The following is a 14,688-nucleotide window of genomic DNA, read 5'->3' on the forward strand; positions in this document are numbered from 1 at the left end:
TAACTTAACTTCAACAAAGTGATATAATATTTCACTAACATCTCCTAAATAGAGAAAGAAATCATGGTTATGATTTTGGCTTGAAATCAGTAGTTGGGGGTTCGATTTCTTCATTCTTTATTTTAAAATGATGTGCATAGGTTCTTTGAGTGTGTGATATGGTTGGTCTACTGTTAAGACCTCGTCTTGATGCAAATGCTTCTCAGGTAATAAGAATTATTGGTATTACTGTGGTTAAAGAAATGAATGGGCCTATAGATGAAATAGTATTTCCTACTGTGTATGCATCTGGGTAGCCAGAATATTGTTGTGGTATTCCAAACAGGCCTAGAAAGTGTTTTTGAAAAAGGTTATGTTAACGTCTACAAATCCATTTATGAAGTGCATTTTTGTTCATGTAAATTTGAGTATAGCCTGAGAATAATGAGATTCAGTGCAGAAAGCCCCCTATAATAGCAAATCTCCCACTGAAAGTTCATAATGCAACTATGTAACTACATAGTATATATCATGAAGAAAATATCTGAAGGTGAATTAGCCAGGAAAATTCCTGTTAACACTCTGACTGTGAAAAGAAATACAAAACCTAGCACTCACATTATAGCTGGGGGTCATTTAATGTTACTGTCATGAGGCATTGCTAATCAACTGAATATTTTTACTCTTGTTGGCCTGGTAATTATTATAGTGGCTGATGTAAAATAGGCTTGTGTGTCAACATACATCCCTACTGTGAATATCTGATGTTCTCATACAATAAATCCTAAGAATCCAGTTGACACTATAGCTCAGACCATTCCCATGCACCTGAAAGTTTCTTTTCCCCTAAGTAATAGGTTACAATATGTGAAATCATCATAAATCCTGGCAAAATCAAAAGATATACTTCAGAGTGTCTGAAAAATCAGATCAATGTTGATACAGTATTGGGTCCTCTCCTCCTTCAGGATCAAAGAAAGCTGTATTTACATTTCAGTCTGTTAATAGCATAGTAAAAATACCAGCTCCCAATACAGGTAGTGATAGTAATATGGCTGTGATTAGGACTAATCACATGAATAACAGTGTTTGGTATTGGGATATGGCAGGGGTTTATATTAATAGTTGTAGTAATAAAATTGATAACACCTAAGATAGAAGAAACACCTGCTAGGTGTAGAGAACAAATAGTAAAGTCTACTTAAGCTCCAGCATGAGCTAGATTTCTGGCTAAAGGTGTAGACAGCTCAGCCTGTGCCAGTGCCTGCTTCAGCTATTGGTGATGCAAGCAGTAAGAGGAAAGAGGGAGGGAGAGGTCAGAAGCTTATTTATTCAGGGAAAACTATGTCATTAGCTCCAGCTATCAGGGAAACTAATCAGTTACCAAAGCCTCCAATCATAATAGGGAGTACTATAATGAAAACTATTACAAATGCATGAGCTGTTACAATTACATTATAAAGTTGGTCATCTCCAAGTCGAGTTCTAGGTTGGCCCAACCCAGCACAGATTAAGAACCTTGGGGCTGTGCCTACTGTTGCCAGCCAAAATCTTGGCCTCTTTGCCCACTGACGCTGAACGAAAAATATGGAGACCGGGCTTGGAGGAAATAGAAAGGTGGCTTTTATTCTTAGCTGGCAGAGAGGAGAAACGCAGTAGGCTTATGCCTCGAGAGCTGTGCCCTGCCCCCCGAGATGAATCTAGGGGCTTATGGAAGGCAAGAGCTCACAGTCAGGAATCAGTGATGAAGAGCAAAGGGAATAGGATCTTGATTTCTTCCTTTTGCATTGTTTCAAAGACAGTGGGAGACTGATGTCAATAACCCAGTGATTGAGTCTGGCATTCGGTGACCCTGTGGCCTTCTTTCTCATACGTAACTACAAGGGAAGAGTGTTCTGAGGGTAAACAGAAGAGAGGGGATATATTTAGCACAGAGTCAAAGGAACATAGGTGCCAAGTGTAGATTCTGCAGGGTTTAGGGACAGAAAAGCAAACAGTCACAGACATTCAGCGTGAGGAGCATTTACAGGAAAAAGAAAAGTTAGGAATGTTCAGGCCTGCTCACTCTTCTCTTTGTCTTCTTTGTTGTCAGAAGAGAAAGGAGAAAAACTCATTCCTCCTTTTCCCTTTCACTGCAACACTGCCTTCCCGGCTCAAGCACCAAATACTAAGTATATAGTACCGATATCTTTATGGTTAGTTGAAAATAATAGGCAGTTAATGAACATAGGCAGAATGGCTGAGTAAGCTTTAGACTGTAAATTTAATGACAGGGATTTAATCCACTTTTTCTTTTTAGTAATCCTGTGATGAATATTTCAAGTTGAATTGCAAATTCAAAGAAGCCAGTTCAATTTGCAGGGACTTATACCGTTTTTTTTTTTTTTTTTTTTTTTTCTTTCTATTTTCCTTTTGCAATAGAAGTAGGTTGAAGTCAGTTGACCAGGGTATTTAGCTGTTAACTAAAAGTTCATGGGGTTATAGCCCACCAGTCTAGAGAGGGTTCAGCTTGAAGTGCCTGGTCTGCATGTAATTGATATAAGATATAATCTTGCAAACCTTATGAACAGGAATTAAGTAAATTATACTTGCTCAGGGCTTTGAAGTATAAGGAACAGGTAGTACAAGTATAAGTACAGGTAGTAAAATTCCTGTAGTACAGGAATTTTCCTGTATTTCATACAATAACAAATCTGCTTGCAATGCAGGAGACCTGGGTTCCATCCGTGGGTTGGGAAGATCCTCTGGAGAAGGGAATGGCAATACACTCCAGGATTCTTGCCTGGAGAATCCCATGGACAGAGGAGACTGGTGGACTACAGTCTATGGGATCTCAAAGAGTCAGTCATGACTGAGCGACTAAGCCCACAGCACACAGGGCATTGAAGGCTCTTGGTCTAGTTAACCTAAATTCCTATTCCCGCACTGAGAGAATTGGTGTTATGGGTAGAATTGTTGTGGCTATTGCAGTTATTGTGGATAGGAGTGTTATTTGTTTCATAGTGTAGAATCATCATGTTTTCTCTGTTATGTGCAGAGAGGAATAAGGTTAGTGCCGTGGAGGGTGTGAGTCATATGTTGAAGTACAGTAGTGCCATGATTGCTATTACTGTTGGTAAAACGATGCTCTTTATGGTTGTTGTTATTTTTTCAATAATTATTCACTTGGGTCTGAATCCTAATAGTGGTGTAAGTCTTCCTATTGATAATAGAATGATGAGGATAAGGGTTGTTATGATTGGTATTTTGTTGCATGTGATAGTGATAATGTGGTGGTGGTGGAGTTGGTTATGAACATTCTGAATATGGTGGAAGTTAAGATAATATAACCAGGTTTGGTGGAGAAGGCAATGGCAACCCACTCCAGTCCTCTTGCCTGGAAAATCCCATGGACGGGGGAGCCTGGTAGGCTGTGGTCTATGGGGTCGCGGAGAATCAGACACGATGGAGTGACTTCACTTTCACTCTTCACTTTCATGCATTGGAGAAGGAAATGGCAAGCCACTCCAGTGTTCTTGCCTGGAGAATCCCAGAGACGGCAGAGCCTGGTGGGCTGCCGCCTATGGGACTGCAGAGTCGGACACGACTGAAGCAACTTAGCAGCAGCAGCAGCCAGGTTTAGTGCTGTCAGAGTGGGATTACACAATAGGATGGCGTTTATACATCCTATGTGCTCCGTTGATGACTAGGCTGTGATCTTTCATACTGCATCTGATTTCACCATCCTCAGCCTCCAATTATAATGGATAATGTAGATATAGCTTGTATCAACGTGGGCTTTCCTGGTGTCTCAGATGATAGAGAATCTGCCTGCAATGTGGAAGACCTGGGCTTGATCCCTGGCTTGGGAAGATCCCCTGGAGGAGAGCATGGCAACCAACTCCAATATTCCTGCCTGGAGAATGCCCATAGCAGAAGAGCCTGGTGGGATACAGTCCCTGGGGTCAAAAAGAGTCAGACACGGCTGAGCGACTCCACACAGCACACAGTACACTGTTAAATTAATTGATGGTGAAGTTTGGTATAGCACAGACATGGGGGCAAGTTTTTGTCATGGTCATAGGATGAAGTCAGATGTTAGTAAAATGTCTTGTATACCTTCTGGTATTGCAATGTGAAATGCAGATATTTCCAGTTTTATTCATAAGGCTATTGTTATTAATATGGATGCTGTTGGATTAAATAGTTTTGAGGCAGTCCATTGGCCTGAGAATAATAGATAATGACAGTTATCATGAGTAATATTGATGTGGTGGATTGTGTCAAGTATTGAGTTGATGCTTCTGTTGCTCCTGGGTTGAATTTATTTATTATGATGGGGATCATGCCTAATATATTTATTTAAGAGCCAAATCAGATAAGTAATCAATGGAGATAATTATAATGACAATAAATCCTGAGAAAATAGTTGATAGGATAATGACAAAGATGATGGGACTTATTGGTACAGAAAGGGTATAAATGAACATTTTTGAGGTACAGGCCCAATAGTTTAATTAGCTGACCTTACTTATAGAATGTGGTGTAATTTGGTAGCACAAAGAACTTTGGATTCTTAGGGGTCTGTTCAATTCCTATAATTCTAGATATAAGAAGATTTAAATCTCTATTATTTACTCTCTCAAAGTAAGTCTAGTCAGACACATTTCTTATGCCTGTGGAAGAGTACTTGATAAGAATGGATAAGGATATGTGTCATATGCATAGGGCTTAGTATCAGGGATAGAAAATATTGGAAACTAAATGTATTCATTTGTCATATTGGAATCAGGGGTCTAATGCTCAAATTGATAGGAAGGAGACTGTTAATAACAGTGACTTGGTTCAGTTCAGTTGCTCAGTCCCGTCCAACTCTTGTGACCCCATGGACTGCAACATTCCAGGCCTCCTGTCTATCACCAACTCCTGGAGTCGACCCACACCCATGCCCATTGAGTCGGTGATGCCATCTCACCATCTCATCCTCTGTCATCCCCTTCTCCTCCCGCCTTCAATCTGTCCCAGCATCAGGGTCTTTTCAAATAAGTCAGCTCTTCGAATCAGGTGGCCAAAGTATTGGAGTTTCAGCTTTAGCATCAGTCCTTCCAATGAACATCCAGGGCTGATCTCCTTTAGGATGGACTGGTTGGATCTCCTTGCAGTCCAAGGGACTCATCAAGAGTCTTCTCCAACACCACAGTTCAAAAGCATCCATTCTTCGGGGCTGAGCTTTCTTTATAGTCCAACTCTCACATCCATACATGACTACCGGAAAAACCATAGATTTGACTAAACGGACCTTTGTTGACAAAGTAATGTCACTGCTTTTTAATACGCTGTCTAGGTGTGTCATATTTTTTTTTTCCAAATAGTAAGCATCTTTTAATTTCATGGCTGCAGTCTCTATCTGTAGTGATTTTGGAGCCCCCCAAAATAGTCTGTCACTGTTTCCAATGTTTCCCCATCTATTTGCCATGAAGTGATGGGACCAGATGCCATGATCTTAGTTTTCTGAATGTTGAGTTTTAAGCTAACTTTTTCACTCTCCTCTTTCACTTTCATCAAGAGGCTCTTTAGTTCTACTTCACTTTCTGCCATAAGGGTGATGTCATCTGCATATCTGTGGTTATTGTTATTGCTCCTGGCAATCTCCATTCCAGCTTGTGCTTCCTCCAGCCCAGGGTTTCTCATGATGTACTCTGCATATAAGTTAAATAGGCAGGGTGATAATATACAGCCCTGATGTACTCCATTTCATGTTTGGAACCAGTCCACTGTTCTATGTCCAGTTCTAACTGTTGCTTCCTGACCTGCATACAGGTTTCTCAGGAGGCAGGTCAAGTGGTCTGGTATTCCCATGTCTTTCAGAATTTTCCATAGTTTATTGTGATCCACACAGTTAAAGGCTTTGGCATAGTCAATAAAACAGAAATAGATGTTTTTCTGGAACTCTCTTGCTTTTTTGATAATCCAGCAGATGTTGGCAATTTGATCTCTGGTTCCTCTGTCTTTTCTAAAACCAGCTTGAGCATCTCGAAGTTCACAGTTCACGTATTGCTGAAGCCTGGCAGACCCCCACCCCCACCCCACAAATAAATTCTGTCACTGTTTCCATTGTTTTCCCATCTACTTGCCATGAAGTGATGGGACTAGATGCTACGACCTTAGTTTTCTGATTGTTGAGTTTTAAGTAGACTTTTTTCCTAAGAGGGTGTTTGCTTTTACGAGTGCATTCACTTGGCAGAACTCTATTAGCCTGTGCCTTGCTTCATTCTGTACTCCAAGGCCAAATTTGCCTGGTACTCCAGGTGTTTCTTGACTTCCTTCTTTTGCATTCCAGTCTTGCAGGTCTCCATAGAACTGTTCAACTTCAGCTTCTTCAGCAATACTGGTCAGGGCATAGCCTTGGATTACTGTGATATAGAATGGTTTGCCTTGGAAATGAACAGAAATCCTTCTGTCGTTTTTGAGACTGCATCCAAGTACTGCATTTCAGACTCTCTTGTTGACTATGATGGCTATTACATTTCTTCTAAGAGATTATTGCCCACAATAGTAGATATAATGGTTTCAATAATACATGAACTGTGAACATCGAGATGTCCAAGCTTGTTTTAGAAGAGGCAGAGGAACCAGAGATCAGATTTGGAACATCCACTCGATCATTGAAAAAGCAAGAGAGTTCCAAAAAATATCTATTTCTGCTGTATTGATTATGCCAAAGCCTTTGACTGTGGATCACAATAAATTGTGGCAATTTCTGAAAGAGATGGGAATGCCAGACCACCTGACCTGCCTCTTGAGAAACCTGTATGCAGGTCAGGAAGCAACTGTTAGAACTGGACATGGAACAACAGACTGGTTCTAAATTTGAAAGGAGCATGTCAAGGCTGTATATTGTCAGACTGCTTATTTAACTTGTATGCAGAGTACATCATGAGAAATGCTGGGCTGGAGGAAGCACAAGCTGGAATCGAGATTGCTGGCTGCATTATCAATAGCCCCAGAAATGCTGATGACACCACCCTTGTGGCAGACAGTAAATAAGAACTAAAGAGCCTCTTGATGAAACTGAAAGAGTAGAGTGAAAAAGTTTGCTTAAAGCTCAATATTTAGAGGAGAAGGCAATGGCACCCCACTCAAGTACTCTTGCTTGGAAAATCCCATGGTTGGAGGAGCCTGGTAGGCTGCAGTCCATGGGGTTGCGAAGAGTCGGACACGACTGAGTGACTCCATTTCAGTTTTCACTTTCATTGATTGGAGAAGGAAATGGCAACCCACTCCACTGTTCCTGCCTGGAGAATCCCAGGGGTGTGGGAGCCTGCTGGGCTTCCATCTATGGGATTGCACAGAGTTGGACACGACTGAAGTGACTTAGCAGCAGCAGCAGCAACATTCAGAAAACTAAGATCATGGCATCTGGTCCCATCACTTCATGGCAAATAGATGGAGAAACAGTGGAAACAGTGGCTCACTTTATTTTCTTGTGCTCCAAAATCACTGCAGATGGTGATTGCAGCCATGAAATAAAATGACACTTACTGCTTTTAAGAAAAGTTATGACCAACCTAGACAGCATGTAAAAAGCAGAGACGTTACTTTGCCAACAAAGATGTGTCTGGTCAAGGGTATTGTTTTACCAGTAATCCTGCATGGATGTGAGAGTTGGACTATAAAGAAAGCTGAGTACTGAAGAATTGATGCTTTTGAACCATGGTGTTGGAGAAGACTCTTGAGAGTCCCTTGGACTGAAGGGAGATCCAACCAGTCCATCCTAAACATAGTCAGTCCTGAATATTCATTGGATGGAGTGATGTTGAAGCTGAAACTCCAAAACTCTGGCCACCTGATGTGAAGAACTGACTCACTGGAAAAGACCCTGATGCTGGCAGAGACTGAAGGCAGGAGCAGAAGGGGACGACAGAGGATGAGATGGTTGAATGGCATCACTGACTAAATGGACATGGATTTGAGTAAACTCCGGGAGTTGGTGATGGACAGGGAGGCCTGGTGTGCTGCAGTCCATGGGGTCGCAAAGAGTCAGACACGACTGAGCGACTGAACTGACTGACTGATGTTTCTATCATATGCTTGAGCAGGAATTGCATCACACTCGAGTGACTCTGAGGAGATACCCCACGTCCAGGGGCAAAGGAGAAGCCCCAGAAAGATGGTACGAGGGGCACAGTCACATTCAGAATCAAACCCCACACCTGCCAGAGACACTCAGAGGGCTCAAACGCACCCTGTGCACACCAGGACCTCAGCCACACAGAGATTGAGACAGAACTGTGTCTGGGTGTGTCCTGAGGAGATACGGGTCAGCAGTGGGCTGCCGCAGGAACAGGGACTCTGGGTGCAGTAGACCTGGGTATGGCATAAGCCCTCTGGGAGAAGTTCACTGTTAACCCACCACATAGCCGCCAGAACGTCCAGAGGACTGGGGAAACAGACTCTTGGAGGGCACAACAGAACCTAGTGCACACCAGGACCCAGGAGAAAGGAGCAGTGACCCACAGGAGACTGACCAAGATGTGCCCGTGAGTGTCCAGGAGTCTCTGCTGGAGGCGTGGGTTGGTGGCGGCCTGCTGCAGGGTTGGGGGCCTGACTGTAGCAGGGCCCGCATGGCATCTTTTGAAGGAGGTCGCCGTTATCTTCATCACCTCCACCATAGTTTGGCCTCAGGTCAAAAAACAGAGAGGGAACACAGCCTCACCCTTCAACAGAAACTTGGATTTCCATCAGAGGGCAGACAGACTGAAAACCACAATCACAGAAAACTAACCAATATGATCACAAGGACCACAGCCTTGTCCAACTCAATGAAATTATGAACCATGCTGTGTAGAGCCAGCCAAGACGAACGGGTCATGGTGGAGTTTTCTGACAAAACATGGGCCACTGGAGAAGGGAATGGCAAACCACTTCAGTATTCTTACTTTGAGAACCCCATGAGGAGTATGAAAGCAAAAAGAGAGGACAATGAAAGATAAGCTCCTCAACTCGATAGGTGCCCAATATGCTTCTAGAGATCAGTGGAGAAATAACTCCAGAAAGAATGAAGAGACAGAGCCAAAGCAAAAGCAACCCCCAGTTGTGGATGTGACTGGTGATGGAAGTAAAGTCCGATGCTGTAAAGAGCAATATAGCATAGGAACCTGGAATGTTAGGTCCATGAATCAAGGCAAATTAGAAGTGGTCAAACAGGAGATGGCAAGAGTGAACATTGATATTTCAGGAATCAGCGAAATAAAATGGACTAGGATGGGTGAATATAATTCAGATGACTATTATGTCTTTTGGGCAAGAATTCCTTAGAAGAAATGGAGTAGCCTTGATAGTCAACAAAAGAGTCTGATGGAGTACTTGGATGCAGTCTCAACAATGACAGAATGATCTCTGTTCATTTCCAAGGCGAATCATTCAATATTCACAGTAATCCAAGTCTATGCCCCGACCAATAAGGCTGAAGAAGCTGAAATTGAATGGTTCTATGAAGACCTACAAGACCTTCAAGAACTAGCACCCAAAAAAGGTGTCCCTTTCATTAAAGTGGACTGGAATGCAAAAGTAAGAAATCAAGAAATACCTGGAGTAACGGGCAAATTTGGTCTTGGAGTACAGATTGAAGCAGGGCAAACGCTAATAGAGTTTTGCCAAAAGAATGCATTCATCATAGCAATCACCCTCTTCCAACAACACAAGAGAAGACTCTACACATGGACATCACCAGATGGTCAATACTGAAATCAGGTTGATTATATTCTTTGGAGCCAAAGATGGAGAAACTCTATACAGTCAGCGAAAAGAAGACTGGGAGATGACTGTGGCTCAGACCATGAACTCCTTATTGCCAAATTCAAACTTAAATAGAAGAAAATCGGAAAAACCACTAGACCATTCAGGTATGACCTAAATCAAAACCCTTATGACTATATAGTAGAAGTGACAAATAGATTCAAGGGATTATATCTGCTAGACAGAGTGCCTGAATAACTATGGATGGAGCTTTGTGACATTGAACAGGAGGCAGTGATCAAGACCATCCCCAAGAAAAAGAAATACAAAAAGGCAAAGTAGTTGTCTGAGGAGGCCTTATAAATAGCTCTGAAAAGAAGAGAAGTGAAAGGCAAAGGAGAAAACGAAAGAGATACCCATTTGAATGCAGAGTTCCAAAGAAGAGCCAGGAGAGATAAGAAAGCCTTTCTCAGTGATCAGTGCAAAGAAATAGAGGAAAACAATAGAATGGGAAAGCCTAGAGGTCTCTTCAAGAAAATTAGAGATACCAAGGGAATATTTCATGTAAATATTGTCACAGTAAAGGACAGGAATGGTAGGGACCTACGAGAAGCAGAAGATATTAAGAAGAGATGGCAAGAATACACAGAGGAACTGTACAAAAAAGATCTTGCCGACCCAGATAATCACGATGGTGTGATCACTCATCTAGAGCCAGACATCCTGGAATGTGAAATCAAGTGGGCCTTAGGAAGCATCACTATGAACAAAGCTAGTGGAGGTGATGAAATTCCAGTTGAGCTATTTCAAGTCTTAAAAGATGATGCTGTGAAAGTGCTGCACTCAATATTCCAGCCAACTTATAAAACGTAGGAGTGGCCACAGGACTGGAAAGGTCAGTTTTCATTCCAATCCCAAAGAAAGACAATGCCAAAGAATGCTCAAACTACAGTACAACTGCACTCATCCACATGCTGGCAATGTAATGCCCCAAATTCTCCAAGTCAGGCTTCAACAGAGCATGAACCATGAACTTACAGATGTTCAAGCTGGATTTAGAGAAGGCAGAGGAACCAGAGATGAAATTGCCAACACCATTGGATCATCGAAAAAGCAAGAGAATTTCAGGAAAACATTTACTTCTGCTTTATTGACTGTGCCAAAACTTTTGACTGTGTGGATTACAACAAAGTGTGGCAAATTCTTCAAGAGATGGGAATGCCAGACCACCTGACCTGCCTCCTTATAAATCTGTATGCAGGTCAGAAAGCGACAGTTATAACTGGACATGGAATAACGGACTGGTTTCAAATAGGAAAAGGAGTATGTCAAGGCTGTATATTATCACCCTGCTTATTTAACTTATATGCAGAGTACATCATGAGAAATGCTGGACTGGATGAAGCACAAGCTGGAATCAAGATTGCTGGGAGAAATTTCAGTAACCTCAGATATGCAGATGACACCACACTTATGGCCAAAAGTGAAGAAGAACTAAAGAACCTCTTGATGAAAGTGAAAGAGGAGAGAGAAAAAGTTGGCTTTAAACTCAACATTCAGAAAACTAGCATCATGGCATCTGGTCCCATCACTTCATGGCAAGTAGATGGGGAAACAGTGGCTGACTTTACATTTTTGGGCTCCTAAATCACTGTAGATGGTGAATGCAGCCATGAAATTCAGAGACGCTTGCTCCTTGGAAGAAAAGAAAGTAAAGAAAAGAAAAAAGAATCCCTAGATGGCATATTAAAAAGCAGAGAAATTACTTTGCTAACAAAGGTCCGTCTAGTCAAAACTATGGTTTTTCATGTATGTATGGGTGTGCAAATTGGACTATAGAGTAGTCATGTATGGATGTAAGAATTGGACTGTAAAGAAAGCTGAGAGCTGAAGAATTGATGTTTTTGAACTGTGGTGTTAGAGAAGGCTCTTGAGAGTCCCTCGGACAGCAGAGAGATCCAACCAGTCCATCCTAAAGGAAATCAGTCCTGAATATTCATTGGAAGGATGGATGCTAAAGTTGAAACTCCAATACTTTGGCCACCTGATGTGAGGAAGTGACTCATTGGAAAAGACCCTGATGCTGGGAATGATTGAAGGCGGGAGGAGAAAGGGGCGACAGAGGATGAGAGGATTAGACAGCATCACTGACTCCATGGACATGAGTTTGAGCAAACTCCAGGAGTTGGTGGTGGACAGGGAGGCCTGGTGTGCTGCAGCCCATGGGGTCACAAAGAGTCAGACATGACTGAAGGACTTAACTGATGGTTTGGGTAGAGGAATTCATATGGTTAAAGCTAGGCTCAAGGCAAAGATAGGTTCAAGGATAAGTACAGAAACTGAGGATGTGGCTGGTCATAGGGCTTCTTTAATAAATAGTTTGAGTGCATCGCCAATAGTTTGGGTAGGCTGTATGACCCTACAACATTTGGGCCTTTTCAGAATTGTGTATAGCCTAGAACTTTTCATTCTACTAATGTTAAGAATGCTATAGCTAGGAGGATGGGCATAATAACTCTTAGAATATTATGAACAGTTTGTTAAGGATAGGATTTAAATCTCTGATCATACAGGTTCAAGTTTTATGCAGTTATCAGGTTCTGCCACCTTAAATAAGGCCTGTTTTTGGGTGGAAATATTCACTTATCAATTAAGATAAAATTATTCATTATTTTAAGGCATTTATTTGAAGTTGTCCTTATTTCTCTTGTCCTTTCCTACTGGGAAAATTGTATAATAGATGGAAACCGACCTGAATGACTCTGGTCTGAACTCAGATCATGTAGAACTTTAATTGTTGAACAAAACAAACCTTTCATACTGGTCACACCATTCAGGTGTCCTGATCCAACATCAAGGTTGTAAACACTGTTGTTAATTTGAACTCTAAAATAGGACTGTGCTATTATCCCTAGGATTCCTTGTTCCATTAATCAATTTCTTGGATCAATAAGTGATAATTTGATTTGACTGGGAGGTCTTGGTTTAACAGTCACTTGGAGGATCTTTTGCTCTCCAATGTCACCCCAATCAAAATCATTATTAGCTCATTAAAAGTTCTGTTATCCCTTAATGGTTTAATTTTATTTGAGGGGCTAATTAATTGAACTCCCATAGGCTATTCTCGTCTCATTGGTTTTCTCGCCTGACTTCATGGGAAGGTCAGTTCCACTGATGAGAAGTAAGAGTAAAAGCCTTGTGCGGCCATTTATACAAGTCCTTACTTAGAGAACCAATGATTAGGCTACATTTGCACGGTCAGGACACCACAGCTGTTTAACGATTGTCACTGGGCACACAGTGCCTCTAGTACTAGTGATGCTAGAGATGATGATTTTGGTAAACAGGCAGGGTTTATGTTTGCTGAGTTCTTTTTCCTCTTTTCATCTTTGCTTGAGTGAATGCCTCGTTGGGTTAACAGTGCAATTAATAATTAGATTATTTTTATTTACTGTTCACCATCAAGGAGTAATACTAGTTGCTGACACAAACTTGTGCAAGGAGTCTTAGGGAGTTTTATTGTTTTCTTTTTCAGGTTTACAAGACCAGAAGCATGGATATACTACAAAGACTTTGCTTCATTTTAGATTATTTTAGGTAATGCTAGTTACTGGCATTGATAGTAGGATAAGGAAAAACATATAATAGATACTAGTTGACCAGTGATGATAAAGGGATGTTCTACTGGTTGCCCTCCAATTCATGCGAGTGTTAAGAGGTTCACTACTAGAATTCAGAATAAGCACTGGCTGAATGGTCAGAATGTCATGCTTTGTTGTTTGGATGTATGAAGTAATGGCATTAATACTTAGATTAGGATAGAAAAGATTTGGGCTAAAATTCTGCCTAGTTTGCTAGGGCTTGATCGTAGGACTGCATATGTGAATAAAAGTATCATTCTGGCTTGATGTGTGGAGGTGTGTTGAGAGGTTTGCCGGGGTGTAGCTATCTGGGTCTCCTAGTAGGTCAGGTGAAAATAGGACTAGTATTTTTAACCCCAGAACTAGTAGCAAGGCACCCAAGATGTCTTTAAATGTATAATATAGATGAAATGGGATCTTGTCTATATCAGATGAAATTCCTACTGAGTTATTTGATACTGCTTCATGGAGAGATAGTAAGTGGACTATAGTAAGTGCTGCCATAAATGAGCTTGTAGAGAAGGGGAACCAACCATGTTACTAGTTGGTCATAATTAATTGTTATTAGAGAAATTACTTGTGCAAATTTAAATTATGCTGATGAGTAAGATGATAAGGAAAGAGGCGATACAGTGTGATTAGTCCCTTTAGATCTGATACTAATATAGACATTTTTATTTGAATAAGGGAGGTCCTTTTTGGCAAAATACCCCCTCATCAGATTCAGTCTAGAAGGGCGATGCTGACTTTTGGCTGGTTAAGTTTAAATAAGGGGTCAGGCAGTGTATGATAGTGGAAAAGTATCCTTGAATACATTTGAATAGTTGTACTTAAGGTTTTGTGTTACTGCTAGTTTTGAGTGCCAAGATGAAGCCTAGAAAATTCAGGGCCAGGGCAGTTATTTTGAGGTAGTAAGGTATGGTTATTTGTGGAACTGCTGTTGGGGGAATATTGTTGGAGATAATAAAGCCAGCAAGAATACTTCTAACTAGTAGGCATTTTATTGATTAGGAGGGGGGTGTTCTTGTTAATGATAATCAGAGTAGAAAATTGAGGACGTCCTAGTAGCATGAAGAAGAGAGTGAGGATGCTGGAGACGGCTGTGAGTGAGGTGGCAGTTTGTGGAGGGGACCAGGCATTGGTATAAGGCATATTCACAGTTTCAATATTTAGGTCTTTAGAGTAGAATCCAGTGAGGAAAGGCATTCCTGTCAATGCTAAGCTGCCAATGATAAGGGCGGTTGTAGTAAAAGGCATAGCTTTAAACAGACCTCCTATTTTTTTAATATAGTGTTCATCATTTAGGTTGTGAATCATCTGGATTATATAAATAGAATGGCCTTGAAAAAGC

Source organism: Dama dama, chromosome 1, assembly GCF_033118175.1.
Source record: "Dama dama isolate Ldn47 chromosome 1, ASM3311817v1, whole genome shotgun sequence".
Lineage (NCBI taxonomy): Eukaryota > Metazoa > Chordata > Mammalia > Artiodactyla > Cervidae > Dama > Dama dama.